General features: G+C 36.0%; 1 protein-coding gene across 16 annotated transcripts in view; it reads left to right on the forward strand.

The window, feature by feature from the left end:
• The window catches only part of SIPA1L1 (signal induced proliferation associated 1 like 1), a 317,068-nt gene that overhangs the window by 37,875 nt on the left and 251,338 nt on the right, over positions 1-27,855 (forward strand). For 8 of the 16 annotated variants that reach the window (XM_016118662.2, XM_016118659.2, XM_036238982.1 and 5 more), the window contains one exon: positions 2,825-2,902. The exons of 6 other annotated variants lie outside the window; for them this stretch is intronic. The gene's annotated coding sequence lies outside the window, so the exon portion shown is untranslated. Of the gene's footprint in view, positions 1-1,562; positions 2,903-7,350; positions 7,410-27,855 lie in introns of those variants that run through there. 2 more of the 16 variants (XM_036238980.1, XM_036238981.1) reach the window with 2 other exon arrangements.

The following is a 27,855-nucleotide window of genomic DNA, read 5'->3' on the forward strand; positions in this document are numbered from 1 at the left end:
AATTTGTTTAGCTTTCTGTTGATGAAACACTAATTTTACTCTAAACATTCTTACAGAACTATAAGGATGCAAATGGCAAAACGTACATTTTAGGGCATCCATCAGTTCCAGCTTTCTCTTGGCACTGTTCCTCTATGAATTCTGTGTCTTGCTGATTCTGAACTGCTCGCTGTCTAGACGCCACAAAGCTGCCAGTTGGGGACTTTTCTTTACTGCCATCTTAGGGATTCCTTAGGAGCTTCTCCTTTGGAGATCTTTTATTTTCTGGATTCTTTTTATCATCTTTCATTATTTATTCCCTAACTTTGATGGGAGATGTGTGTGTGTGTTTGCACGTGTGCGTGTATGTACCAATATTCCTATATCTGCAAGTGACATTTAAAACAAAAGTTTATTTTTTAATCGTTGGCTGCTGGTATGTAAGAACACGATTTTTTATAATATCGTCGCATTATGCAATCTTGTTAAATTCATTTATTAGTTCTAGTAGTTGTTTTGTAGATTCCTTGTAATTTTTTACATAAATGATCATATGACCTGCAGATGTATTTTACTTCTTCTTTTCAGAACTTTTTGCCTTTTATTTCTTTTTCTTGTCTTACTGCAATGGTTGGAATCTTTTGTACAGCATTGACTAGAAGGTGGTAAATGTGAGCATTCTTGCCTTATTTTTCATCTCAGGGGAAAATAATTCAATCTTCTACCTTTAATTGTGATGTAGGTTTGGTATTTCATTTTTTTTTTTTAATGTATTAATTGTCTTTCTTCAATTTGACGAGGTTCTCTACTTTTCCTAGTTTGTGGAGAGTTTTTATCGTGAATAATTGTTAGATTTTGTCATCTGTCTTTCTGCATCTATTGAACTGATCCTGAGGTTTTTCTCTTTTGATGTTACATTGATTGATTTTTTAAAATATTAAACCAATCTTGCATTCTTGGTATCACCTAAACTGCTTTTGCTTATAATGTTCCTTTTTATGTGTTACTGGATTTGGTTTGTTAAAATTTTGTTAAAGGCTTTGTATCTGTATTCATGAGGGGTAATTTTCATTTTTTTTTTATCTTTTTAAAATTTTGGTATTAACTTTATGCTAGCCTTATAAAATGAGTTGGGCAGTGATCCTCCTCTGTTTTCTGAAAAAGTTAAATTTCCTTCTTGAATGTTTGGTATTCAAGAAGTAAAATGAATTCATGAGTGAAATCATGTGGAATTGGAGGATTTTTTTTGGAATATTTTTGATAGCAGATTTGGTTTCTTTAATAAGATATAAGGCTACTTAGATTTTCTGTTTTTTCTTGTATCGATTTTCATAGGTTCTATTTTTAAAGAAATTTATTCATTTCATGTAATTTGAATTTGTTGGTATGAAGTTATATATTTTCTTATTATCCTTTTAAATGTCTGTAAAAACTCTGGTGATATCTATTTTTTCCATTTCTGAAATTGGATTTGTGTTTTGTCTCTTTTTTATTTTTTAACTAGAAGTTTGTCCGTTTTTATGGTTATTTTAAAAACCCAGCTTTTGTTAATTTTCTCTAATCTGTGTGTTTTCTGTTTCATTGACTTCTGCTCTTTATTATTTTCTTTCTTCTAGCTTGGATTTAGTTTGCTCTTTTTATCTTAAAGTAGAACCTTAGGTCATTGTGGTAGGTCTTTCTTATTTTCTTACGTTAAGCATTTAAGTTTTAAGTTTCCTTACAACTACTGTTTTAGCTGCATCCTACAAATTTTGATATGCCTCATTTTTATTGCCCTTTGGTTCAAAATACTTATGTTTTCAAACATTTTCATTTTTGACCTATGAACTCTTTAGAGGTATGTTGTTCAATTTCCATACATTTGGAATTTTTCTAGATATCTTATTGTTATTGATTTCTGACTTCATTCCATTGTTGTCAGAGAATATATTTTGTGTGATTTCAGTCCTTTTAAGTTTGTTGAGACTTACTTTATCGTATACCTGTCTTGGTAATGTCCCATGTAAACTTGAAAAGACTGTATATTCTTTAGTTGTTAGATTTTCTATAGATGTCAGGTCAAGGTGGTTGATAGTGTTGTTCAGATCTTTGCCTTTACTGATTTCTTTTTTGTCTATTCTGTCAATTACTGAGATGGAGCATAAAAATCTCCTGGAGTTGTGTCATTGTCCTTTTCTTAATTCTGTTTTCACTTCGTGTATTTTAAGGTGGGTATACATTCATAATACGTCTTCACAATGACCTATCCCTTTTATAATTATAATGTTATTTTTTTCCCTCTGGTAATAGTCTTTGTCTTAGACGTTGATTGGGAGCTCTGTATGCATGGTGGGGCTGGTGTTTCTGGTGTTTTCCTCGGAATGATTAACTTGGGCCCTGCCATTTCATAGGGTGTCCCCAGATGCCAGTTTCTATTTATCTTTTCTCTGAGGTAGGTCAATTTCTCTAGAAAAAAGTCTTCTAGTCTATAAATCTAAAGGGGGCTACTATTAACTGATTTTTAAGAGACTCAGTCTTACTCTTAGTTATGCCTAGCCAAATATTCCCATTAATTGCATGCAGAGTAAACCCCTGTCTCATGCTTGTAAGTTATTCAATTGTTGGGTTAGGGGATTAATTGGTCCTTTACACAAACCCTACAACCAATTCCTTTTGTATTCAGTCTTACCCCATTTTTATACCCCAGTTCCATAGCCTTTCTGGAATTTTGCATCATGAGCAGACTCTTTTTTTTAGTTGAATAAATTTCCTGGTCCCTCCTCACCCTTGTCCCCAGCAGTTAGGTTTCAGCTTTTTTCAGTTTGTTAAACCAGTTTCCAGTTATGCTCTCTTTTCCACCTTTCAGAATTTTGTGGACATCTCTCATATGTGATTGTCTCCTTGCCCATTTTTCTTATACTTATCATTTCTGGAGGGGACGGAGGTAAGTGCATATATTCATGAATTTGCTTTTATCCTATAGAGACTTTTTAGTTTATTTATAGGAAGCCTTTTAATGAACATACATTATTGCTAACCTGATCTTTAGGATACAAAACTAATTCAGTGCTACTTTTCGCTATGTATGGAAAAAAAAAAATATGTGTGTGGGGGTCCATTGTGTTTTAGTGACTTGAAAACTAATATTTTTTTTTGCCATGATTTCATTTACATTAGAAAGTGTTAGTGGTGTTTATTTATGCTTGGTCTGGTAGACATTGAGCAATGATTCACACATATTCCATTTTACAGTTTTCATAGTACTGTTATTTTTTTGTTGTTGGAGGGGGTTGAAAATTGCATAAAATGTTGTTATAAATGATATTTTTGTATTTTGAGAATGTCTTATTGCCAAATTCATTCAAATTCCTTCTTTTTCAAAATAAACACATTAGGCTGATTGTATAAAATAGAGGTTACCTTGACCTCAATTACTATTTTAATCTGGGTAAATCACTTAAACACACTGACAATTTCTTTACCTGTAAATGAGAAATAGAAAGTTTACGGAGTTATTAAGTGTATCTTGTAAGATAGTAGGAAAGTGTTTTATAAATTATAAAGTAGGGCATCTGTGTAAGACAGTGTATCGAGTAATTAATGTGTACTCATACATTTAGGAAATAAGCTATTTGTGTTTATGTCCTTGGTAATTGAATGCCTCTTGCAAATAACTTTTAGTTGAATGTTTTTCATGGTGTCAAACTTGTCCTGTGTTTTGCAAAATGATGCTCATTTCATGACAGCTTTAGAGTCCAGGTCCAGTCCTGTGTGAAGGTAGAATGGACAACTTTCTAAATGCTTTTATTGCTGTTATTTAAAGGATGCTCAGGAATTCTGACTTGCTTCATGCTCAATCTGGTATTTCGGGGTGCTTTCCAAAGACTGTTAAGTTGCCTGTATTATCACTGGAGAAGTACGAAGTACCTTGAGATGATGTCTGCCTGTGGCATGCCAACTCAATTTAGTTTATCTAGAGACCAGAATCTTGAGGAATAGGATATAGATCTGTTTTTTGGAAGGGAGGATAGAACATCTAGAATCTAGAACAATGTCAGGCCTTGATAGAGAGCTGTAGGCACTGGCCTTGGGAAACAAGAAAATAATCTCAAGTAGGGATAATATGGCTATTTTGTAGTGCTTTTCACTTCAGCCCTGTCTCATCTCTTACTCATTATAATACTTCTATGGTTTTAGTCAAAGTTCAAGCATGAAATTCGTGGCACTTGAAGACCAAAGGTCTAATAAGTACTAGCAACTTTGCAACACTTAATATGCTGCTCACATAAGCCTCTCCAAGCTTGTGTCAGACGTGAGGAAAAATGGAAGTTTTCCCACTCTTACTTGGGAGAACTGAGAAAAAAAAAAGAATATTAATAATTGGCTACTTTTATTGTAACACAGTGGGCATTTAGACAAAATATGAAGCATTTATTGATGTATCACTTATTTAATGAGTTTGAAATCCTCCCCCTACCTCTTCTGCTCTTGTTTTGTTTATTCGGAAGCAGCTAGATTATAGAGGAAATGATAAATTTATATTCATTTTTGTCAATTTTGGAATAATGGTGATCAGTTAATTAAAAACATATTTTTCTAAGTAGAAAATAGTCATGTAGCTATGAACTTTTATATTTGTTGACATATAGTATAAATAGCTTCATTGAAAAAATCATGTGGGTATTTGTTTTAGAAGCCATTCTAGTATATTCCCTTTGCTTATGATATTTTTGGTCCTAGAAATATTCAAAATCTTTGTTATTAGGTAGTATTATTATTGAATTGAACAGAGACTTACTCCGTTGGCGACTGCAGTGTGATGTGTTCCTAGATTTCTGATGGACTTTCGTGTATGCTGGTCAGGTTGCTCATTCATGGTATTCTTGTCTCCGTGAATGCGATTTTGGAATGATAACCTCACTTCTCTTCTATGCCCAATTCCTTCTTTTTGAATCCATGATATCCAGTGTGGTACTATGGAAAATAATTGCACACATGCATATTTTTACCCCTTCACCCATCTCTCCCGCGCCTCCTCCCTCCCCCCACAACCACCCATCTGTTCTCTGTAGGAGCTTGTTAGCATATATCTTTTAAGGATAGGGTAGTACTATTTGAGTTCTGTTTTATTATATTTTCTCTTTTTTGGGATTTTATTTTGTTCATCTTAATTTTTTAAGGCTCTTCGCTTAGAAAAGTCACCAGTACTGCATAGTAAATGAAGACTGTCTTTGAATCACTTGCATAAGCTTGACTGTGAAAATGTTTTTATTGTAAGGAAGCAGTCCTAGTTAACACTCTTCTGCTAATTAAAGTTTAGGATTTTAATCAAGTTATACTTAGCAGTGGTTATGTTACTGAGTTAAGTCACTATTGGAAGAGAGTGGGTGCTGGTCTTCCATTTTACTCCACTAGGGACAGGGCACTAAAGATAAGAGTTCTGTGTAGTTTAGTGTTATTACTACTGTTGCGTAAGCCAAGCGTTCTGGGTGGTTCCAGGCTGGCCTTCCTTTGCATGGGTGGTAGAAAGCAGCAAAGTCCAAACAGAATAGGCTTTAGAGTCTGGATAAGCCATGAAAATGACATTGCTGTGGAAAGTTTGTTCCACCTTTTGCAAATAAGTTACAGAAAAGCAACAACAGTCCAAACAAATTTACATTAGAACTTGTTCAGAGAATTAAGGAAGATTTGTTTACCCAGCAGTAAGTCCAAAGGTGAGTCAGGTTTGTCAGGTGTCAGTTACTTAAGAACATCGTGTTATGGACTTTTCTTGAGAATTCACTAACAAAGGAGCTAGGTAACACTGCACTGAGTTTCTCTCTGGAAAAGGGTTTTTATTAGGAAGAATAACTTGGCAGATGTTACAGTAATTTAAAAAGCTCTAGTCCATTCTTGACTAAACGAAAGAGGAGACTGTTTTAATTCGTCCAGCAGCAAACGTTGAGTGCCGCATGTGAAAAGGACTGTGTGTCAGTTCTCTAAGGAAGACAAAGATCAGTAAGATGTTATCCTTGCTCTTAAAAGGTGTTTTGTAACCTTGTAGGAGAAATCAGACATGAGTGTAGTGATAATTAGTGATGAGTTCTCCCAGAGAAGCCAGGAGTTCAGTGGAGAGAGAGGGATACTCATTTCTGCAGTGAGTGAGGGGAGCCGGCTCAGTAAAGCTTCCTGTAGGAAATTATGTTGGGAATAAGAACTTCAGATTTGTTACAATGTCTAGCATGGAAAAGTAAATAGTAATAATGATGATGATAATGCCAGCATTTATTGAATGCCTAACTTGTGCTAATTAGTAATGTATTTTCTCATAACAATCACATAGTAGCCCTCTGAGGTAGGTCATCCTATTTTATAGATGATGAAATTGATAGGAGGTTAAGAAACTTCGTACAGATAGATAAAGGTTAAGGGGGTCAAATATATGGTGATGGAAAGAGATTTGACTTTGGGTGGTGAACACACAATGCATATACGTATGATGTATTGTTGAATTGTACACTTGAAACTTGTACAGTTTTATTAACCATTGTCACCCTAATAAATTTAATTAAAAAAAAAATAAACTTTTTAGAAAAAAAAAGAAACTTTGTATGAGGCTACAGAGAACCCTGAACTTGCTATGTTATTCTGTGGGAAATGTAGCAAAGGTGATTTGAAGTCTGTTTACATAGAGCCTTGAATGCTACATGAATAACTTAACAAATTAGAAGATATATATTTTTTTCAATGGTTCTGTGTGAGGGTTCTTAACAGTATAATTTCTTTGAATTGCGCCATGCTTTGCTGCCTTTGAAAAGACTTTCCCATGTGACCTGGTCAATCTCTACTAATTCTTTAATCCTTTGTTCATATGTTACCTTTTCTGGGGGCTTTTTTCCAGTCACTAGGAAGAAGGGATTTAGGCTGTGTATCCTTTTTGTATCCCTGGTGTTAAGTGCATCTTCGTTGCAGAATAAAGCTCAGATAAATCTCAACTAATTGAAAGGGAAGGTGGTGAATTTTTAAATGTCATGCTGCCTTGTTTTCATTGCTTTCTTTCTGAGTTACAGGTGTATGAAATACCTAGATAAGAAGTAAAGTGATATATAATACTTTGGTTGATTGAGTTTCTATGAGAATGAAGGAAAGAGATTATTCTGGATTTCGGGTTACTGGGGGTGATTTGTATGAGGTCTGGGCTTTGGATTTGTCCTTAAGTGGGGTGTAATGTTTCAGTTGGCAGAGGGGACTGGCACGCCCAATTGAGAGAGCAACGTGAACAGAGGACAGAGATGGGGTCGAATATGAAATAACACTATCTGCCTTGAAACGTGAGCCTCTCAGTTTCCTGCAGGACATAGTAGAACATTTTACAACACAGAGAATCTCTTGAGCCTTGATTTTCTTTTACAGTTTGCCAGAAAGATATATGGGCCAGCAAAACATTTGCCTTATTGTGGTTTGAATTTAAGGTAAGTTCCTAATACATGGAATATGAAATTCAAATGCTGAAGATTCCTTTTTGGTAGGAAAAGTGCTACTGAAAAATAGGCCCATTTGGTCTAAATTAAAGGCACCTTCCAGAAATTCCTTAAAACCTTAAAACAAGTAACTTCACATTTGACTGGTGTATAGTCAGCATGACTTGAGTTTCCTCTGACTATTTCTTTTAGGCCAGTAGAGACTCTCAGATTGCTGTAATGGACTCGCGTGGTTGAATTCAGCTTCCCACTCTTTATCTCGAAGCACTCTGCCTGTGATGTGGCGAACCAAAAGCATTGAGGAGAGGCTGTGTTAACTGACCTGTGGAGAGGAAAAATGATAAAGAACTCATAATAAAATAGGGTGTCAGAATCCAGACGGAGTGTCTTTGTTACAAAACATCTTCCAGCTAATGGAAACTTTTCAAAGTGCTTTTGAGGCATAACCCAAAGTATTAAAAATGATGTCAAACTACTGATGGCCCACATTAAAAGCCCTTCTCCCTGATTAAGTTTGGATTAAAAATAATTGTCTTCCCAGAAACACCTAATAGGGAAGGAATAGTCTTCCCCAAGACGATCAAGGTCAGAGCTCACCATTTTACTGATTATTCTGAGGGCTAAGCCCTACCTTTTGTAGAATGAAGGACTAACATAGTTGCCGTTTCTCTGTTTTCCTTTTCTCCTGAAGACTTCAGGGCTATAAATGTTTAAATATAAGGTCCGTGAGGCTGTGGACTCAGTGTTATATCCCTAATATATCTCTAAGGTCTGGAGTAGTACTGTCAAACAAATATAATGTGAGCCTCCATATATTTAAAATGTCTAGTTGTCATGTTAAATGTAAAAAGAGAAGAGAGAATTTTCATAATATTTAACCCACATATCCAAATAATATCATCTCAACATGTAGTCAGTATAAAAAAATTGAGATGTTTTACCTTCTTTTGATCACACCAAGTCTTCTAAATCCAGTCTATATTTTATACTTACAGCACGTCTCCATTTGGACAAGTGCTTTTTTGAATGCTTAGTAGCCACAGTGACTACTGTCTGTTGTATTGGACAGTACAGGACTGGGACTATATCTGGTTTATGCTAGAAGCACAGTAAATATCTGTTAAGGAAGAAGAAAGAAAGGGAGACAGGGAGGGAGGAAGGGAAGAAGGAAATGGCAAAACTTCAAAGATGAGTAAACAGTAGAACACTGTTTTATTTGTTTCTGGAACAATGGCTGAATGATACTTATTAAACTTTTAGTTTAATCATTTGCAGATGTTATCTCACTGATATATATCTTCAGTAACATTGTTTAGATAGGTCAAGTTTTATTGTCTTTAATTTACAGGCAGCCTAGCTGAGGCTTACCTAGGTTGGGCGAGTGCATGGTTTAATTAGGATTCAAACTCAGGGCTTTTGAATCCTAGTTCAGAATTTTCTCCTCCTACTATGTAATTTCCCACAAGTTTGTGTTAGGTATGCTTATGCTTCCCTACAAATACTAGTTGGCACTTAGCTATGGATAGATATTAAAAGAGACTGAATAAATATTATTAATACAGAGCTATTTAAAAATAGTCGTTACAGGCCACAACTTAAAGTTTGCTTTTAATTCAGTAATCAAAGACATAGCTAAGAAAGATATGTCTGTGGCTTGCTCTAGGTGTTAGGATCTCCTGAATTATAGAAGGCACATTAAAAATTTGTGAGTGAAAAGAGTGATTAAGACAAGGCGTGCCTACATGTGTTTGAAACTGTCCCTCTGTATAACCATTTTACTTCTACAGACAGTGTTCTCCAGTTAGGAATGTGGCAATGATTTTCAGGCCTAGCACATGGAAAAATGTCTTGTCTCTTAAACAGAGGGAAAGTGATTGAGTCAGCATAACCCTCCAGTGCTTCAGTTATTGGATTTTGTGGTTTTCTTGTTTCTCAAGCCATTAAAATGGTTAGCTTTATTTAAATAAAACCCTAAAGCAGATACTTTTGGTGTGATTCAATTTGTTATGGCTAAAATGCTGAAGAGGAATTGCAGTGAATTTCTAGAGTATCAATATGATTTTATGAGAACATTGCATTTCAGCATTCTTTTGGAAAGAGCCAATACCGATCACTTTTGTACCCAAATCTTACTCTGCAGAGTAGTGTGTTAGAGATATCAGTGCACAGTACACACAGTATACAAGGTGTTCAAATATTTGCAAGAACCAACTCTAGTTTGCAGAAAATGACATTTATTGAGAAAAAGATAGGCCTAAAATATAATTTTAAGCTTTTCCCAAAGCCAGAAGATATTTGCAAATATTTTGTTTACTCTTACTCAGTTTAGGATAATGTACCATGAACTTTGAAAAAGTAATGCAAAAGTTATTCAGTAAAAGTATATGCAGGTCTTTGTCACAGCAAAATCCACTGCCTAGATTTTAATTGACCCAAGCTGTAAGCAAAGAAATGGATCTAATTTGTCTTGCATTTTTGGGAGATCAATGACGAGGAATTTTCTACAAAACCACTCAGATATTTCCTACTATGTGTACTAAGGATTTGAGTCAGTAACTTCTACACATGCTTCTGCTCTCTTTTCATCTCCCGGGGAATGCTATGAATTGACGTAAGTGAATTTTTTGAGACCGAAGCTTGCTAGTTCTGTGCCAAATCTCAGACTCCAGAGGGACTTTGATGGCCTGCAATGTCACACCTGCTCCTCTTTCCTAGTAGGAGAACCTAGAATCTGAATGAGTGGTTTTCCCGGAGAACTGGGAGGGCTTCTTGGCAGAAGATGGTGGAATCATGAATATAATTGAGTACGTGAGAGACGGATGGCGGAGGGTCTGGGACAGCCGTTCCCGCCCTGGCTGACATCAGAATCACCTGAGGAGTTCTGAGACGGTGACGCTGCCAGACGCATCTGTTTACACCACAGTCTCCCTAACGCATCCTGCATTTCAGCCAGGATTTTGATTTCTCATTGAAGCACTTTCCTGAACCTGTAATCCCAGTGTGTCATATATTGTTGTTGTTGTTGTTGTTTTACCACTTTACCTGTTTGTTAATGGTGATTTCTGATGAATCTCCAAAATAGGAAGGTTGGTTTGCTTGTTGTTGTTGTTTTGTTGTTGTTGTTTGTTTCAGAGACAGGGAGACTTAGTAAAGGCTGAAATAGGGCCGGCTGCTCTGCAAGAGGTTCTGAGGGGAACAGACTCCTACTAGTTGGGTAGGTGGTGGCAGCTGGAAAGAAGAGGGGCCAGGACGTCAGAGCTTAGAGCCTGTAAGGGCCCCCCCCCCCACTCTGTGTGTGTGTGTGTGTGTGTGTGTGTAGGGAGGTAATGCTGTTTGTATCCTGTTTATTAATTTAATATGAGCAGTTTCCCTTGTAAATGACTGTTCTCCAAAAACATGGTTCTCAGAGGTTTGTTGCCCATATATTTACTTTAAATATTTAGTTGAAACGCTGTTTAGGATTTGGCTTGGATGCCTTTATCCTTCACAATGCCTTTCCTTCATAGAGGCTATTAAAAGAACCTCCACTGGACTTCCACAAAATGTTGCTTTTAATGCTCCTTTCCCACTTACCATATCAGGCCTCATATAGTTTTTTGTGTACACATCTAATTCTTAAGCTAACATTTATTGAGCCCTTTCTTTGAAGAAGTACCATGATAAGACCTCACAATACATTGGCAATGGATTGGAAATAAAAAACAAACAGTTTTGTATTCATCATACGTGGTCCATAGGCTGGGGAGATGCAGACATTGCTCAGATAATCACACACAGACATGTTAACCTGTAACAGTGGTAATTGATTTGATGGAAAGCTAAATGGTGTGCATGAGAACAATTCAAATGAATAAGAACAAGGAGTTTTATTTCACCACAGTTTTAATACGATCTAGGTCTTACTTACCCTTCTGTAAAGGTCAGTGCAGTGCAGAACTACCTGGTCACTCCCGGAACCTAGTGTGTCTGCAGTGCGCTGCTGTGTTGGAGAACACTGGGGTTCTTGGTGCCCAGTTCTTACCAACTGAGTACATTCTAAGGATGCACCCTCAATGAAGATTTTAGGAAGGATTTCAAATGATGTCTGGTTAGAAGAACTATAGCAAGTGATTTGAAGAAAAGATCCAGGGAGGACATTTTAGCTGTTGTCTCACATGTAACCATTTATCAAGGTGTGTAGAAGGGATTCCAGCAGTTGATGGGCGGCGAGGCTGCTCTGCTGGTTCCCCTTCCATTCTAAGAGTCCGCAGCTTTTAGATTATTTGAAGCCATTCACCATGTAATAGGTATCAAAAAGACCCGGAGGCTTGTTTACAGCCTGTGCGCATTTAGGTGTGGAGGAAGAGTGTCCATACATCTTACTGTGCAGTGACCCCTCCAACTTAGCCTTCTAGGAAAGAGGAAGCTACAGAGACTTGGGAACCTGGGAAAGCAGTGCCTCTCAATAATCAGTATCTGCTAAGGACAGCCTCCTACAGGTAAATGCTTCAGGAATTCCTCATAACCCATAGGATGAAAGCGGAATGACTTAACGAGGCAGAAGGCCATCTCGCTTCCTCACTGACTGCCCTCACGGAGCCATATTCCAGTGATGTGGAAATTCCTTGTGTAATGTGACTTCTTGGCCTTTGGTGTCCTTGCTGTTTCTTCTTAAATACTTCCTATCTGCTTCTGGATAAATTTTTTTTTTTAATTCCTTTTTAGGACTAGCATAAAGTTAATAACTATAGAGTTTTTCTGGCTTCCTAGAGTGAGTTACTTTATATCATATACTTTTATAGTATTACAGAAAATTTAAATTTAGTTGTTTTCGTTTGCTCCTTTGGACTATAAAGTCTTTGAAGACAGGGCCTATGTATTCTGACTTTTCAGTGCCTAAAAAGCACTTAGAAAATTGCATCTCCTAGACATTCAGTTTTTGAATAAATGAGTTATAATTGTCATTTGCTTTATCATATTGATGCCTTATTGTGGCTTTGGCTTTGGAACTTAAAATCTGTGAGATAAATAGTTGGACTTCCGATTGGTTGATTACAATCCTGAGAAGTGTGGGGTGCAGTTTTCTTGAACTCTTTATTAAAGATGCTGGTAGGGAGGACGTCATGATGTGATGAGGCATTCCTAGTTTCTATGAGACCACTTTGTATTTCAGGTTTCCTTCTTTTTATACTCCTTAAGAGTTATCAAATTATTGTAATCGTATTTTCAAGAAGAGCCACATCTTAATCAGGACTAAAAAAGGGTAAAATGAAGCTGAGAAAATTGAAAGTCACTGTTTTTCAGGTAATTGTGGTGAAGAGGTAATAGGCATTTATAGAAAAATATTGGTATTTGGGAGCGAAGGGAAGTCGTAGTAAGAAATGTTTCAAGTAAAATTGGATGTTCACTGCGGCTGACTGAAGAACAGATCGTGTTCTAATATGGCAGGGAGCTCATGGTTGGCAAGAGCTGATTTATAAGATGTTACTGGTCCACACTCGTGCTTACAAGACCTGCTTTAAAAAACACTTTGTAATTCACCAACACTGGTGGTCTGGTTATCCAGGGCTGATCAGAACCTGGAAAATCTGATGTACTTAAACACACATTTCCGAACATCGCTATCTACTAGAAAATCAGTTGTTATCACGCAATGACAACTATGTTATAGTGTAATAATCAAACCTCGTCCCCAGGTGGTAGGTTACTATGGCAGTATTATTATCGTCAGAAAGCTTTGGAGTATGTATGTGACATCACTTAACGGCTGGCAAAATGCAGATAAAGGTTTGGAAGCTGATCAGATACTCCTACAGTGGAGCTTCTGACTTGCTACCCGGGTTTTGTTCTTTGTTCCTAGCCAACATACTGTCTTAGATTTCTTCAGGGAGTTGTTCTACTAGGCAGACACTAATCCTTTTTCTCATAGCTTCTGGCTGATTCTAATCAAAATAGGGTGAAACCTCCCTTACTACCCTAAACAGCCTCATTCCTCTGTTCACCAAGTTACACAGCATTCATTTCCAAATGTTGATTTATTAACTGGAACATTATGTGAGGGACTATTATTTTATAGATAGAGATTTTGTAAATTAGTTTAAGTTCTCAAAGTATATTATTAATCTCTGTTCCATTGATCTACTCTGTAAACCTGATGATTGATAATCAGATTTTTATTTGTAAGAAAGAACTTTTTTACCAGAGAAGCTTTCTCTGGTGTGACTGTCTTCCTCTGTCCAAATTTGTTCTCCTTCTATATACATCCTTTGTAAAATATTCACTTAAGAGCAGCAGCGAGTAATATTACCTTCATCTGAAAGTAAACTGGTTAAGTATGTATTTGAGTGTATTGATTTGGATTCATGTTTGAATTTATTGATGTGAATTCATATTGCAAAAAAAACATTTTAGATATTCCTGAAGCTTACAGTTGAATAATATGCTCCAAGTACCTTCTAAAGTTAAGCTAAATTTCTCGCTAAATTCATTAAGAGGTTAGGTGACCTGCTATTGACTTTACCTGATCGATAAGCAGTAACTGGAAAGATAGGTAAACTAATTTGTGTGATTTATTTTGCTACTAACTCAAAAGAGGAAACTATATTAGAACTTGTCAAAAATTATTTTCACCTTTTTAGTTACAGGTAAGTTTGTGGGTTTTAGTCATGTATGGGCTGCATTGTATGATGTAATGCTGTTGAAGTATAAGAGGGAAAACGTTAAAAGCTCCAATTATAGCCACTGTGCAGATATGAGCCCTGGAGAGAGCCCTTAAGAAATTTTTCTTAAAAAGAATCTTTGACCCATAATTTCATCAAGTCAATAAAATATGCCTCAAATATTATCAATAAAGGAGCTTTGACATAATAGCAAAGAAAATATGCTCAATTTTGAGAAGTGTGAAATCGTCAGGCGCAGAGCATATGCTAGTTGTTTTGTATTTTGTTGCACTGGCGTAGTTCAGCCCCTTTAAATCCTACATAGGCTCATGCTACGAATACTTCCTCTAACATGATATGATGAGTTGGGTTTGTGGATTAACGGTTAAAAATGACTCAAGCGCTGTCCTGCTGTGGACTGCCCTGGGACACTTTGACATTCCATGCCAGCACCAGGCTCATTTGTTTGCCATGGCCCAGGACGTGGAGAGATTTATGTTTATTACGTACTAATTACGTGTCAAGTACTTGCTAGGTACTCTACATATGTTGTTTCAGATACGCCTTTTTACAACTTCAGGATTAAGGAATTTGTTTATGTTTCAGTCATGGAGTAGTAACTTGTTTAGGGACATGCTAAAGCTAAGTCTGAAACTTGGCTTCCCATCCGGGTCTGATGATGGGGCCCATGCTTTTTTCATTCTGCTAGATATCCCGTGCTTGGAGAAGGAAATACAGTGGCTAGAAGAACATTTCTTGCTCCCTCTCTCCTAAGGTGACAGCATTTCTTTCTCTGTACATGGGGCAAACCAACTTTGTTATTAAAAATACCTATCCATCCATCTACCCATCCATCTATTCATCCATGCATCTAACAAATCTTTTTTGAATGCTTGTTGTGTGCCACGTGCTGACTGAGAACCTGGAGATATGCTGGTTACCAAGCCCTCTCTGTTTTCGTGAAGCTTATACCCAATTTTCCAAAGACTCATTACAAAATAGGGGTGGGGTGGGAGAGAGTATCTGGATTTCTTAGCCCAGTGCTAGGCTTATAGGAGGCCATCTGTTAATTCCTTTTGTCCCACTCATTTTTACCTAGTTTCTATGTTCCTAGCCAAATATTAGCCCATTTATGGTTGTACTTTGATTTGTTGACTTGGGTTTGTGTGTTTTTCTCAGTTCAAGATCAGTCTGTTAATATTTAGAAACCAGCATGTTCAACAACGAGTTTTGGTCTGTGTGGCCAGTTACTCTGATTTTGAAAAGTAAGGTGGTACAGGATACAAACTTTCAATTCTAAGATGAATATAGTTTGAGGATCTAATGTGTATAACATGGTAACTACAGTTGATAACATTGTATTGTATAATTGAAATCTGTTAAGAGAGCACAACTTAAAAATGTTCTCACCACCGCCCCCAAAGGTAAATATGTGAGGTGATGGATATGGTAATTGTAAGTTGATGGAGGGAATCGTTTCATAGTGTGTATATATACAAAACCATCAAGTTCTACACTTTAAATATCCTACATTTTTACTTGTCAGTCATACTTCAAGAAATCTGAGGCAGAGGGAAATTATTATGACAAAAATGGTGTAATTTTTTGTTAAAGTATTATCTTTCTAGTTCTTGGATTAGGCATCAACCCTAATTACATTATATACTTTTGTATTCTTTTGAGTAGCATTGTTAATAATTTACCATATATTATTATTGGGTGTGTTAGTTAAAAAGGTTTACTATATTTTAAAGTGTGAAATACTGAGTTAATGCTATAACTAAGTAAAGCATTAAACATTCTATTATGAAATGAATTCATTGAGCAAATGTTATTCATTATGGAGAAACTTGAGTTAATCTCATTTTTGGAATGTTTCTTTTGTAGAATATCTTGTATCTTTTGATAAATCGATAAATCTAAACTAATTCACTGACTTCAGGCAAACTAAGTTGATACACTCCAGAATGCCCATTTAGAGTGGAGTCTATTTCTAGGACTGGTTTCTGTGTGGCTAATGGATGATTTCAGACTGTCGAAGGTAAATATTAATAATCTCAAAGATCAGTTAAATATAACCTTGATGAAAATGTTTTTGAGAATAGAGTAGTTCATTTTATGGTGGTGCAGTTTCTCAATCGGACAATGATGCTCGTCAGTCCCTCAGGATAGATTTGAGTTAATTTTGGTTCCATTTTTCTCAGTCACTACATCTAGTTGTTTTCTGAATGTTGTCAGTTTTACCTCCACGTCTTCCTTAAATTCATTCCTTTCTCTGTTCCCACTTTTCTACTTCAGTCTCCAGTGTCTCACCCAGAAAACTGGAACAGCTTTGCTACTAGCTCATCTTTATTCAGTGCCTTTCTTCCTTCAGGCTCTCTTCCATATTACTGTTGACGTTTTCGTGGGTGCAAATGAAAAATATATTTGTGTGTGTTTGCATATCGACACACATGCACATCCGGTTCTGATTGTGACACTCCTAATAAACCTTTGGTGGTTCCTCGCTGCCTGCAGGGTAATGTGAGTTCCTAGGCAGGTTGTTTAAAAACTGCGGCATGGTTCCAGCCTTCCAACCCCAGTGGGAGTCTGGAACCTCCTTCTCCTTACCTTGTTGGTTCCTTGTTAGGCCTGCTTTGTTGGCATTATTTGTCAGGTATGGTATTCAGACTTTCTTTTGTCCAGTTAGCCTTTAAATGTAAAAGTCACGGTTTCCTCTTGTTTGAAAATCTTACATAAGTACATGATGAGGCAGTTCTGTCATCTTAAGTTAGCGAGGTTTGCATTGTTTTACAAGGTGTGAAAAATTCCCACATAGAATATACTTTTTTCTTGAGAGGCTTATGGCCTAATGGAATTAAATAACTAACATTTAATTTCGGGTCTTTAGACTAATTTGTTAAAGACTGTTATTTTCCAATTTAGGTACTATTTGAAAGTTCTAAACTATTTTTTTTTTTATGGGAAGTTTTCAAATTTATCATTAGAATTAGAACATTTTCCTTTGCAATAATAAATACTCATTTCTTTGGAATATGTGAGGTGATGGATGTTAACTAAACTTAGTGTAGTAATCATTTCACAATAGGTTTATATATATCAAATCATAATGTTGTGCACTTTAATACAATGTTATACGTCAGTTATATCTCAATAACAGTGGGGGTGAAAAACCATACCCACATGCCCACATGCCCACACGCCCACACACTCACACACTCTCTGCTAGCCTACCTCTCTCTGTACAATGAATATGATTGCAAAGCTTCATAAGGCATTAGCACTAATATAGGTTTAAAAAAAATATTCATTTCTATTTTAGCTGCCTGATAGAATTAGAAGTCCTCCAAGTTTTATCCAAATGCTTCTGTCTCTGAAAGAGATTATTCACACACTATAAGCACACTCTGAATGATGTGCTATGTGCCAATAACAGACATTTTTAGGATGATGATATCTGATAGTCATCTGTATAATCAATCACCTGATGATTGATCCCACAGAAGAACACGGTTGCCAGAAATGATGTCAAAGTAAGCATCTGATTCCCTGGCTTTATGACGGGCAAGACCAAAGCTAGATGGCAGACATTGAATGGACGGTAAAGCTAGTTCATCTCCTGTGGCTCTCATGGAAAATTTCCAAGCAACCTTTAGAGTTTAATTGTTTCTTTGTATGTTTGATATTTAAAATGTGTTTCAATGGTTTATACTCTGTTTACTCAAACACCATATGCAGTGCAGCCTTTTGTTTTTATTCTGTTTCCTCCTCTGAATTACTTTTCCTCTGTTCTTTGCTCATTGGAAACTTACTTGTTCTTCCTTGATCCCATTGAGTTGATTTTCTTACCTTTATGTTCTTTGCCATCCTTGAAGTTGAACCTACCGACACTTTAGTTTGTATTATTGCTGTTTTTACATATCCTTCCCCATGAATTAGACTGTAACCTCTTCAAAAGGAGGATCTCTGCCTTTGTGATCTTTGGAACTCCGCAGCTTTTTGCCCAGAGCCTTATACCCAATTGATGTTTAAGAAGTGTTTGAATAAAAGTAAATACTTGTTTTTAAACACAGCAAATCGTTGCACCTCAGTAAGACTTGACTTGCTTGGCTGCTGAGGGAACAGATGGATCTCAGTTTTGCTTGAAGCTGTGGCAATTATAATACTCATTTTTGAGAATAAGAAAACGCAGAGCTGAAATTTTCGTTGTCATTTAGGTGTAACCACTTCGTGATGCTCATAACATGCTCCTTAATGCATATTCAAGTCTTGTTTCAGCTATGAACTCCCACTCCTCTAGTTTGTTTCCTTATTAACTGAGTGTTTCTTCAATTCTAGTGAAGGGAAGAGGGAGGCAGTTGATTATCTAGTTGCATTATCCACCCCATCTGTTTCCTGAATGTGACAGCAGTTTCCACTTCATGCCTTTGCCCATGGAGTCAAAAGCACTGTGCAAATGTGGCTTCTGGTTCTTTCAGTGAGAAGCAAGTTAAGAACTTACGTTCTGAGGATCCGCTTACTTTTTTCAGGCCACATGCTTGCCATTGATAAATTTTCTTGTCACTTTAATACCAAAAGTGACTTCTGGTATTAAGAGTAGGTAGCATACCATATATGATATCTTCAGAACCTGTGCTTTCTGTAGGGGACTATCTGTTCTGGAAAGGTATTACTTCAAGAGGTAAACTCGTTTGTTTTCATTTTAGGAATGTATTCAAGGCATATATACAAAACATCTCAGGTGACTTACAACTATTTTGGCATCATTACATAAAGAAAAAATTTTTTTATCCTGTCATGGCAGTTTTTCTAAATTCCTGCTTAACAAAGGAGCAAACTGAAAATTAAGGAATGTTTGGTATTCACATCAACAGTGGCTTCCTTGGCTGGTAAAATGTCACAGGTCAGGCTAGAGGGATGTGTTGAGATAGTGTGTGTGTATTTTAATCAATATAAATATACTATGAGGAATGAGTGTTGTATTGACTTACATATATTAAACAACTATTTTTAATTTTAAAATATTTCAAATTATCGTAGACTAGAAAGGACAGGGAATTATAGAATGCCTTCCAGCTTCATCAGATCTTAACGTTTTGCTGTATTTGTTTTATATTGTAAAACATTTTAGAAAAAGTTAAAGGCCTCCTTTTTTTTTTCTCCCGCTGATCCTATACTGTTTTCTTTTTTAGAATGCATAATATTTGGTGGCTTTGAATTGATACTGTATTGGTCAGATTACACAGTGAGTAGTTGAGTGGTGGTTTCCTTTAGGGAAATGAAGTTGATGCACCTCCCATTTTCAAATTTTCACACCTTCCGATTTTGGTTACTGCAGTCTCTACCATGAAGGAGCAGTGCTTCTCAAGAGATTTTGTGAACACGCTGTAGGGTCATTGAACAAGACGAAAAGAGTATATATTTCGAAAAGCAAATTTGGTTGAATATGGGCATTCATATTCTGATTAGTTGTTTAGTTTAAACAGCATTTCAGAGTCACTAAGTGGTTCCTTCATATTAACTGGTAATCTGCTTAAATGTCTGTCTGGACAATCACTAAAACTGGCTTTTCCCCCCATGAATATTTTATACTGTAGTTTCCAAGGGTGTTTTTCTCATGTTGTCTTAACTTGGCTGGTTTTAGTAATTTTCCTTTTAAACATTCTTTCCAAGTTGTGGAATTTTGAACACTTCTCACTTTTGCTTACTCTTTCTTTCTTTGGATAAGTATACAAAAATTGCAAAGCTTCTCATTTTTCCCTAATGCTATGAATTTTTGGCATGATTTAATTCCGTGGCATATTTTTCATTGTTGTTCACCTTTTCTTCAACTCTGAGGGTATGTTAAACTCGTATCGTGTTTTATAATCAAAATATAGTTTTAATAGGTTCCAGAGAACAGAGGGAAAATGTACTAAAATGTAGTTAGTTTTTTTGTATGTGTGCTTTACGTTTTTCATAAGTTATATATCATAATTAAGGAAAAACTAGGAAGAATAGAAATTTAAAAAATTCACCAGTGATTCTGTTACTCATAAAAACTATTTTGCCATGTCTTTTCCCAATTTTTTTCTGAAAAAATTTATAAAAATATAACAGTTTATATATTATAATGTACATTTTTATGTAATATTTTCAACAGTAAACTGATGTGTCAATAATTCCCATATTAAAAATTTAAATACTGTAAGATAGAGGCTGCTTAATACAGTAGTAGAAACACAGGCTTTTTATCAAACAAATTTAGGTTTGGATTCCCGCTTGTCCTGTTATTAGTTAGCTGTGTCACCTTGACAAAATTAATAACCTTGCAGGGTTATTATAGAACTCAAATGAAATAATGAATGTAAAGTTCCTTCATACACATTGTGCCAAGAATACAGTAAATATTAACTTATTGAGAAGCAACAACAGCTGTCCATAAAAAGGGCAAGAATGTAGAAAGAGAATCATCTTGGGTTTAAATTCCATTGCCGTCACTTTTTAATTTATCTTGGGCGAGATTTAAAAGTTCACTGGTTTCTATTAGGACTCCTTTGTAAAATGGAGATCATAATACCCATCTCCTTGCATTTTTATTTTGATTACATGCAGTAGAGAATATCATGTGCCTGGCATATTGTAGGCATTCAAATGGTAACTGGCATTATTATTTATAGGGGAAAGTACTTAAGTGAAAGAGAGGTTTAGACATTACCTACATAAATTAATATCAATGTAGAAGCTTCTAGATGCCCTAGACTTTATCTGTACTTACTAACATTAAAGTATTTGTGGTGAATGAGGACTGTATGAATAGTTTGATAAACTGCTGCTACCCCTCCCCTACAAATTAAGAATAGGTAACCATCCTTTTCTTTTCTTTTTTTTTTTCTTTTCTGTTCTTTTCTTTTTTCTTGTCTTATATTTTTTAGTCATCTTTAAAATAACATGTAAGGAGTTATTTTGGGAGACTCTCACATGTATAGCGAAAAGCTACTGAATATAGTCATATATATTGAAAAATGTACTTCTATTAACGTTTCTCATATGTACTTTATGGGTTATCTGCCTTCAGTCTCCTTAACCTGGGAATCTTTCATAGCTCCAGAAAGCCTTTCTGTGCATTTCTGTTGTTCATTTTCATATTTTCTTCTTGATTTTAATTTTTAGAAGCGCCAATTCATATTATTCCTCCTTTTTACTAGCACAATGTACATACTGTTAGTTATATATGTGTATATATGGAATTTGGAAAATGTTGTGTAACAGGAATCTTAATCATACTATTCTCATATTCTGCTTTATTTCCTTTTAAATAAATATTGCATAGTTTTGTCATTTTTATCCATTTATACTTGTTATTTTATGTCACAGAAGGAATACTCTTTTTAAAGTTTGAGTAATTTTATTGTGAAGTTATAGAAGATGAGTCCATTGGTGAGCTCATGCGAGCTGTGTGGCTTGTCTCAGTTGACTGTCCCTGTTTGCAGTGTGGTGGCCAGTGCTCCGCATACACCTCAGTGTGATCACTGTATTTCCTCCTGTTGGACACATGGTGCATGGACTCTGACGCTGCTCTTTTTAATCTAAGATGAAGCTTATGCTCCCTCCACCCCCCCCCCCCACACACGCACACACGCCCATACCCACCCCTTGCATTGAAGAGACTGTGTTAGGTTTTAGTTGAAATTAGTAAAAGGAGACAAAATTAATAGAACCATAACTTTAGTCAGAAGACTAAAATTCCTATTGTGGAGATTGACATTCAAAGGTGTAAATATAGTCTAAAATTTTTCTAAGCTGGCATTTGAATGGCTTGCTTAAAAATAATTTAAGTAACCAAAGAACTTTTTTTTTTTTCCCAATATTCTGGGATTAGTAACAGGTAAAAGTAACTCACATTTTATCTGAAAGTTTTTAGAGCATGTCCAAAGAATATTTAAAGGGGAAAACTGTTCCCTCCTGAGTTTATTTAAGAACTAAACATTTTCTAATTTCATTTTAAGTTATACATTTTTATGGTTTTCTTAATGGGGTCAGCCTCATAGTAGTGGCCTAGTATATCCTTATTGAATAAATGTCTGTCTCATGACTATTAACTTTCAATTTGTTACTAGTTTTAAATTATGTTTAACATTGCAAGGGCTGTCAAATAGATTCCACCATTTCATCCTTACAGTAATCTTGTAAGTAAAGCAGAAGAGGAATTTTCTTCATTTTACAGAAAACTTAACAAAATAGCTTAGGTAGCACTCAGCGATGACTCCAGGGTTGGAATTTAGGACTCTAGTTCCTACTTCCATGCTTTTTGTTCAGTGCTATGCTTCTTTCCCATATAGACCTGGAAATATTTTGGTATTTAGTATTATGATAGTTTTTTATTTATTCAACAGAGTTTTACTGAGGGTGCAATTTTAAGTTCTAGGCCTTTGTGGATGAATGTAAAGAAAAGGTTTCTAGACTTCAAGGAAAACTTTCAATAAAGAAATAAACATGTAGATAAGGTAATTATTTTACCTATAGTAATAATGATTGATACATAATAGGTGCTGAACAAGTGTTTATTGAATGAATGGTTTAGTGTGCAAAGTGGAAAAGAGAATAAACAGTGTAGGGTCTTATATAGATGGACGAGGAAAGGTCTTTCTGATGAAGTAACATCTAAACTAGGGAAAGAACATTTCAGACAAAAGTACCAGCACAGTTAAAGGCCCTGGAGTAGAAAAGAGCTTGGCTAATTTGGGGACATCAAAGATGGCCAGTGGAGCTAGAGCATAATAAGCTGGGGAGACAGGGGTTCCACATGAAATTGAAGAGAAAGAGACTAGTTATATGTGGCCTTGTAGGCATGGTAAGGAATTATTCTAATGCTGAGACACAATTTTCCATGTGTCTTTTGTTTCTGCACAGACTACCTTTGTTCTGGTCTGGCTTTTCAAGAATGATTTGTATAGCGAACAACCTTGGACGATAGAGTTTCTCCCTCCAGAGCAAAGATCAGGCACATTTATTGTCTAGTTTTAATGATGACTATGTCTCTTTTTGGGGTAAAGGTCAGACAGGCTTACTGCCCATTATAAAAGATTTGGGTTTATTAAGCTCAGGGTCACCCTCCTGTCACACAGCCCCCTGCTGTGCAGGTGCCATCTTAGCCTCTTTGTGTCACCTCTTTGGTGGGAATTGGGACTTAAGGGATGGGCACCAAAAATGCTGATACTCTGGCTACTGCGGTTGCTATGGGTAATGAAGTCCTTTGTCTCTGACCCAAGAGGCTCCTGCCTTTTGCCAGTATCCATACAACTGTGGCAGGCTAAGTTATTAGCTTGAAATAAGGGTAATATCTTACATCCTCCACATTTAACATCGTGAGACATGGAAAGCCATTGGAGGGCTTTCAGCAGGGGAATTATAGCATATCGTTTAACCTTTTAGAAAGTCAGCAGGAATACTCTGTGGAAAATGATCATGGGTACAAAGGAGATTAATGAGGATCCGTCTAGTTGAGCAGTAGTAGTGGCGTGGACCAGTGAGGTGACAGTGGACATGGAGATGAGTGAAGGATTCAAGATCGTCTTCAGGAAATATAGACTTAATGGGTCTTGACAGAATGGATATGGGATGTGAAAGAGCGGAATGGAGAATGAATCCTAGATTTTGGCTTAAGTAAATGGGTAGATAGAGGTGACATTAATGGTGATGGAAAAGCCTCAAGATGAAGATAATAAGCCCACAAAAGGCCTGACTTCTCTTGTTATCACTTCAGTCTTTTTCCAGATACTTTATTTGCTTGACTGTGTAAAACTTTTATGCTTAGAGTTACAGGGAAAGGAAAACTAAGAAGTAGTTAGTACAATTTGGGATTAAACAACTACTGGTATGTATTTTTCTGGGAAGAACATTTTTCTTGAGTCTTCATGAGTTGTCAAATCTATAAAGTTAAGAAATATGAGTCTTGCAGTCCCTTAATAAGTGAGTTGTTTCAATACCAGTAAATTAGATTAGTTTTGGAGGATTTATTTTTCAAATAGCCATATTGACTTTTATCCAAAATTCATTATCTGGGAGTTTACAATGAAACTCTTTACTATGTTTCAGTGTTTCTCCTTTTTTTCGATATTTATTTAATACATTTTTTCTTATTTATTTTTTAGATTTTAAATTTCTTTTAAAGCTGGGCTATTCTCCCTTAACTCTTAAGGATAATTACTGCTAGTCTTGTGATGATGTAAGCTTAGTACAGTAGGATGAAAGAATCAAGTGCTTATGGGTTAATTTATTCAGTTTATCTTTATTCAGAAATTCCTTAGGAAAACTTCTTGTTTTTATAATGCCAAATGCTGATTTCAACCTGATTCTTTTCATAAGGAAAGTAAAAAGTTAAAAAGCAGTAAATGCTTTCCCCTTTTTATCGTTTTAGGTTTATTTATTGTGTATGTGCCTCTCATGCTTATTGAATTTACAGGATGATTTAATATTTTTTTGATTTTTATCTATTGTAGGCAGTTTTAGGCTACCATATGATGTTTGCATGAATTTTGAAATTATTTTTGCATCATCTTACACGTCATTTTATTTCTTTGATTCTGTAGCATTTTCTTTGGTCTATAGCCTAGGTCTAGATTTTTCCTCTTTGAAAAGAAAAGGTTGACAGGAAAGGGAAGATAGAGCTTAGTAAATTTTTCTTTTGGTTGGGGGGAAGGCTAGGCTTAAAATTATTTCTGATTTAATTTATACTCCACCTCCTGGAAAGGAACAATGGAAAAACTTACTCCATTTTAAAGAGAGACTGGAAAGCATGAACTGTGATCGCAGCATCATTAGTGCTGATGATGAGACTTTTCCAGGTGGTGTGAGTTGTTATTAATGACTTTAATAGACACTGGAGATATTTCTATGAGAAATGTGGTTAGAATGCAGTTATTTCTGACTTTTTTTTGTGAAGACACACTATCTTTTTGTTTTTATTTATTTATTTTTATGGAGATCCATCTTTTTTTTTGGGCTTTACCAGTTTTAAAACTCCCCCAGACAGTAGAGGGGTATTTAAAGTTCCCAGGATGTCTGGTCTTTCCTTCAGAGACATACCGTTGTTCTGCCTTTTGTATCCCATCATATAAATTCTTTAAAAGGGCTCAACATTTTGTCACTAGTTTCATGTTTCGTGCTATGTGCTAAGTGGTGTATAGTTTCACCATATTTAGGCTCTGTTTGGAATTTCATGAGTGGGTTGCTGGTCTTCTCTCCCCTGTCCCCAGGTTTCAAAACAAAAGAACAATTAGTAATATGATTTTACCACGGCCTTCTCAGAGATTTTATTTAGTGACTGAATTGAATCAAAATTTGTGCCCTAAGGAAGGTGATAGAAGCACTGGCTAAAGTTGTGTCCATAGTGCTCTTGCATTCTCAAGTGTGGCCCAGATCTGTGCCTCTACCCCCTCTCCCTGCCTTCAGGAAGATTTTTACCCCCCTGGTTTTGGGCTTAGACTTGCCCATACCTTAAAAACCATTCTGGAAATGGTTCAGAGGCACAGATAGAATCTTAACCGCAGAATTATAACTCCATTTCTCCTGCTTGTCTCCTTTTTTCTCTTTGAAGACCGGGAGAGCACATAGTAGGAAGAGGATTCAAGTCAGACCTGGGTTTGCATCTAAGTTCTTGCTTATTAGTGCTGGGACCATAGGCAACATGCTTAACCTTTTCAGGGCTCAAGTCATCACAGGTGTGAAATCGAGACTCTACTAATGACCTTGTGTATGTCAAGGAATTTGTGCTTAGCACTCGAAGGTTCTCACTGAGGACTAGGATGTGATCAGTGAGAACCTGCAAGTGCTAAGCACAAATTGAAGCTACTGTGTGTTTCTCTATGATCCCATCTTCCTGCCTCCCTTTGGAGGTGGCCACTGTTTCGAATTTTATGTTCAATGTTCCCTTGCTTCTTAAAATGGGTACATCCGTAAACTGTTTTAGCTTTGCCTGTTTGGACTATGTAAAAATGGTATCTTGTATTGTCTCTGATAAGATGCTTCATCACAGCCGGGTGAGTGGAGAACTCTCTTCTTGACTCTTCACTTGGCATTTGCTAATGGGGGTGGGTGTAGGGTTGCAATTTTTTTCTGTGGGATTTGGCTAGAGTAGAGTCGTTTTTATCTAAAATGTCTGTCTAGGCTTCTGCCTTCCTGATCCTTTAGTTAGAACAGGCTTTTCTGCAGCTGTATCAGAGGTAGGAATAACGTGTCCTATGACATAGTGCAAGGGCATGAATCCAGTAAGGAAATAAACGGAGGTTAATGGGAGTCAAGTTTACTATTATAAAGAAGGGGAAGGTGAACACTAGAATGAACTCTGTGGTGTTGGATTGGAATTCAGGGTATCTGTATGACCTCATGGTTTTTAGTGTACATAGATAGCTGTAGAAAGAAATAAAGAAGTAGTGTGTGTGCACATGTCTGTGTGCTTCTGTTCACTTAGATGACCTAGGAATAGTGACAACCAGTTGCAATTAGCATACTCAGATCTTGGTTTCTAAATTTTTTTCCCTCTAGAATTGTAGGAATCATCAGACTAGAAAATCACTTTTTTGACAGCTATCATCGAATAATTAATTTGACCAAGAGTTATCAATGGCCACTAACAGTATTGTGAAATGTTGTTGAGAAATAGGATATTTTATATAGTCTAAAAGTATAACCTCATTACTAGTCAGGGAAAAAAATTAATTATAAAGGGAAAAACAGTAAACTTTATAGTAGAGAAATCTGACAGATATCACCTTAATGAAGCAAGTGTTGTAAGTTCACATTACTAGTTAGGGGGAAAAGAATTAAAACATTGTACCACCTGCCACCTAATCAAATACGATGAGAGTCACTCTTCTGTGGTATTCCTGCTGAAAATTCATAATTTGAATCTAGTCATAAGGAAGTATCAGACAAATCCTAATTAAGGAACATCCTATAAAACTGGCCTGAAATCTTCCAAATGGTCAAAGTCATGAAAGTCAAGGAAAGTCTAAGGAATTTTAGATTGAAATAGACTAATGAGATAAGAAAACTAAGTGCAGTTTGAGATCCTGTAGTGGATCCTTTTAGTAAAATGAACATTATTGGGATAATAGGAAAAGTTAAACGTGATCTGTGGATTAGGCGATGGTGCTTTATCAGTGTTAATTTCTGGATTTGAATAGTCATAATTATTGTAGTTTTATAAGATAGTGTCTTTATGGATAGAAACTACTCACTAAACTCTGTAGGGGTGATAGATGGTCCATGATGTTGGTGACTTTCAAATGGTTCAGAGAAATAATGTTATTTGTGCTAGTTTGGCAACTATTTTTTTATAGATTGGTCTGAGATTAGATAAAGCAAAACAACAACCTCTCTTCCGTTAGTTGATTTAGTAGCTCAGAATCCTTTGCTTATCCAACAAGTCATGTGTAAGATTTAAAGGGTGCTGTCTTGTCTTGCACCTGCTTTATCAGCGTGACTTCCTGTTATATCTTGATTTGGCTTTTGGTATGCTGGTTTTAAATATTTACCATCACCTCATTAATACATTCATTCCCTGTTTTGCCTTTGTGACAAACTGCGGCTTTTAATGAGAAAGTATAGTTTACAAAAATACGGTGCTTTACTGTGTTACAATTCAGTGATAATATTGCATTTATTTTTAACTTACTTATTATGCTAGCCTTTTCTTCTCAGTTCACTGGTGAGGTGTTAGGCTTTCTTTCTCTCATTTTTCACCATACAGGATCTGCTTCAGTACTGAGCAAGTTTCACTAGGGTTTTAGTAAAAAGTATTGGGCTGGTTCTTCACT

This window comes from Rousettus aegyptiacus, unplaced genomic scaffold, assembly GCF_014176215.1.
Source record: "Rousettus aegyptiacus isolate mRouAeg1 unplaced genomic scaffold, mRouAeg1.p scaffold_m13_p_3, whole genome shotgun sequence".
In the NCBI taxonomy this organism is placed as follows: domain Eukaryota; kingdom Metazoa; phylum Chordata; class Mammalia; order Chiroptera; family Pteropodidae; genus Rousettus; species Rousettus aegyptiacus.